Consider the following 3,838-nt stretch of genomic DNA (forward strand, 5'->3'; position numbering starts at 1 on the left):
ATTTGTTCTGCAAACTGGAGCAGAACATCCTGGACTAAAAAAAAAACTATAGTGTTGAGAGTCAGCACACTTACAGCAGGAGACAGGGATGGAAAACAAACACGTCTTCTCATATCACTGCTGTAACATAGAAGCGAGATGCAGAGACGTCAGCGTAGCCGAGTGGAAGAGTATGATTAGTGTTTTCCTGAGGTGTGCTACAGCAAAATCTCTACATTTCCACTGTCTCACAGTATATACTAGCACAGAGAGGAAAAATCATTTTCATACAAGGTGTATAAATGAAACCCTGCAGTGGAATCTCTTCAGAAGCTGCTAATGACAGCCATGGGCAGGTTTCGCATCTCCAGATGCCGACAAAGGAAAGACGTTGCCAGTGTGTTTCCTTGGAAACTTCTTGAATAACAATTGCTGCTAGCTGTTTATTGAAGTTGCCAACTCTTCCAGTCTGATGCATGCCAGCATGAGGCTGTTTTTCAAGTGTGAGGCGCTGGTGTTGAACATATGCTTGGCATCACTGAAGCCGAACACATGCAGCCCTGCACTCAGATGTTTGCAGTTGACCTGGAGTCACTAAGACCTGCCCTGAAAACATTTCTGACCAATCAAACCTCAGCAACTGTTTTCTCTTTTTAATAGAGTCCATCAGTCGGGTTCTGTAAGTAAAAATCCCATTCATTTTCTCCATAAGGGAATTGATATTTGATGATAAAACCATTAATCAGATCTACTGAGAGTACATGGTTGTTAATGAATGGTATGTGCTTCACTTGAAGCCATCAGGCCTAATTTTTCCAACTTTTTAAAATAGTTGCATTTAACATTGTGATATCTAGTGAAAAACTACATTACCCATGATTCTGCAAAATAATCTCCACCAATCAGAGAGCTGATGGAAACAAATTGCACCAAAAAAAAAACACCCACTCTCGTTAAGCATAATGAATCAACTGAGTCTCTTTATGCTCTCTCTCTCGCTCTCTCTCTCTCTCTCTCTCTCTCTCTCTCTCTCTCTCTCTCTCTCTCTCTCTCTCTCTCTCTCTTGCTCTCGCTCTCTCTCTCTCTCTTGCTCTCTCTCTCTCTCTCGCTCTCTCTCTCTCTCTCTCTCTCGCTCTCTCTCTCTCTCTCTCTCTCTCGCTCTCTCTCTCTCTCTCTTGCTCTCGCTCTCTCTCTCTCTCTTGCTCTCTCTCTCTCGCTCTCGCTCTCTCTCTCAATTTCAATTTAGGTGAGCTTTATTGGCATGACAAAAACTGTACATTTGTATTGCCAAAGCAGTGGCAGCTGGGCTGCTTACAAATAGTGCACATATGTATTTACAGAAAGAAAAAGAATAATAGTAATAATAAAATATATAAAAAGTATTAACCATGTAGTGCAAAGTGAATTAGTGTATGTGAATGTATAAGTTAGAAATAAAATAAAATAGAATATGGTATTAGATTTACAGAGGCAAAATATACATCTAAGTAATACAACACAGTAATATGGCGTAACATAATCTACATGTGCTGGAAACATCAGGTCAGGGCAGGTTGAGTGTTTTCTCTAACATCATGACAGGCAGACACATACTGAGCAGCAAATACACAGCAGTTCTTGTGTTCTCCTAACAGATACGGCAGTTTCTCCTGGTTCGGAAGAGTTTTAAATGTCTGATGGATCTGCTGTATTTGATCATAGAACCCTGTCCGTAAGTTTATCATATACTTGTTAATTTATTGAAAGAGAGTTGGTGAAGCCAACTATTTTGAACAAAGTTGTGTGAATAAATCCCATAGTGCATTGCTCTCAGCCAGTATGGAACTTTACATCCTTACAGAAAAAAGATGACAGCCAGGAACAAATTAGCCATAAGTACAGTGCTAAAGCTAACGGCAAAACTGTTGCTAGTGCCAACTCAGCCTCAAAGAAGCCTTGTGACGTTCCCCACCCAGTGTATTTTCCCTCGGAGAGCAAAGGCTGTGGTATGAATGTTGACTCTAGACACTTTTCCAATTGGCTCTTACGACGCTTGCCGCTGCGAGCTAATGTGAAGAGATGCTATGAAGCTCTACGGAGACACTCAGCTGATAACATGTTGGGAGTCATCATTTTGAGTGCCTAGCACAGGCTGTCAGACGTAGACTGAACATTAATACCAATGTTTCCAAAAGCTATTGATGGCATCAGATGCTACACTGCAATTAAGTGCTGCTAGCGTGTAATTCACATGGCACCATCTTAAGAACAAAAGACAGGTTGTGGTTAGCTTTGTTTGCTTAGCCAAGCATCACTATTACGTGGGCTCTTAGTTGGGGTAGTGATTTGAACAAACCCCTAATGATAAGTCTGGTTTGTAACCTGGTAGCTTGTTTAACTTTTCTATGCATTATTTGTTTATGTTAAAACCGTTGGATAAAATGTCACATACACTAGCAACCACTTAAAACACGCTTAATCTCAACCAGAACAACTAAGCAACTGCATAGCAATTGACTAAAATGTAGTCTCTCCACACAGAGGGTTAATTGAATACGCTGAGTAGATGAAGCGTTGCAATGTCTTTAAATAACCCCCATAAGAATATAAGTGTTTCTGTGTAAGAGTAAAGTCAGTCCGCTTCACTTTCTCTCACACTCGGCTGCCTGGCGACGTTGCCTTGGCAACTGCACTGCATCCGTGAAGTCTGTTGAAAAAAACACACACAAAGTCAAGGAGAAACACTGTGATGACTTAATTTTCTTCCTTAGATGAGAGTCTATCGCCTGCTTTTAAACTGATGAGCATTTAAAGAATTTCCCCTGACACTCGCCTCTTTGATAGATACATGCCCCGCCCACTGAGACAGAGAGGAACCAATCAGCATCTAGCGTTTTGTTTGTGGAGATCAAGCGAGAAAGCCATTTAAGCTGCTTATATCGGCCACCTGAGCTTTAGCAATCCAGGATCAGGCCGTCTGATGAGGAGAAACACTGAAATTGTTTTAAATTGGCTCAAGAGCTCAGAATCTTAAAGGGATAGTTCAGGCAAAAAATGAAAATTGACCTTTAATGTACTCACCCTCAGGTCATCCAAGATTTACTGTAGGTCAATGGCTGCCGTCACTTTGAGAGTAAAAAACGACATATACAGACAACACAAAATTAATTCCCATGGTCTGAATTAAGGTCTTAGGAAGCAAAACGATTAGTCTGTGCAAGAATCTGAACATTACTTACGACATTATTACTTGTAATCCAGAGCCTCAAGCAAATGGGGAAATCCAATTATTTTCCGTGAACTGGTTCTTTCAGACAGTTTGATTTTAAGAACTGGTTCAATTCACTAGACGCCAGATACATGCAATTATATTATTAACACACACAATAGTTATTATGTTTTACATGTCTAAAGCATATAAAATGAATAAATATAAACATCACCATAAAAACTTTCATTTCAGCCAAAAAGAACCGTTCAAAACTGTTACAAAACATCACACCAAACCATTTAAAAAGCTAAAAAAATCTTCTTTACTGTTGGGTGAGGCCCGAGGGTGAGTAAATTAACAGCAAATGTACATTTTTGGATGAACTATTCCTTTAAAGCAGTGTCTGATTGTCTAGTTGAAATGACATGATTCATATTAAACCACAAATGTTGGTTGGGTTGTGAATACTGGGTCAGTCTCTATTGGCACTTGTGTTGGAGATGTTAAATCTTGATTGAAGTCGGTGTCTGCATTATTTCACTCCTGTGCTCACCACGGGAAAGCTCACACATGTAATGCATGTAGAAATGAAACACTGCTTCTATTTTTAGCCCAGAGCTGCATTCTCACCGTGCGCTTCACCACCAGCTGTGCTTCAGGTCGACACGC

The 3,838-nt window shown here is 40.3% G+C and overlaps 1 long non-coding RNA gene across 1 annotated transcript; it reads right to left on the minus strand.

Annotated features, from left to right (window-relative positions):
* Positions 1 to 1,972: 1,972 nt before the first annotated feature.
* LOC113056262 (uncharacterized) lies at positions 1,973 to 3,253 on the minus strand. The gene is made up of 3 exons (XR_003277678.1): positions 3,198 to 3,253; positions 3,040 to 3,083; positions 1,973 to 2,665 (listed from the first exon to the last, which is right to left on the minus strand). It is a non-coding gene; the product is annotated as an uncharacterized LOC113056262 (long non-coding RNA).
* Positions 3,254 to 3,838: the final 585 nt, after the last annotated feature.

The sequence above is a fragment of the Carassius auratus genome, chromosome 4 (assembly GCF_003368295.1).
Source record: "Carassius auratus strain Wakin chromosome 4, ASM336829v1, whole genome shotgun sequence".
NCBI classification, from domain to species: domain Eukaryota; kingdom Metazoa; phylum Chordata; class Actinopteri; order Cypriniformes; family Cyprinidae; genus Carassius; species Carassius auratus.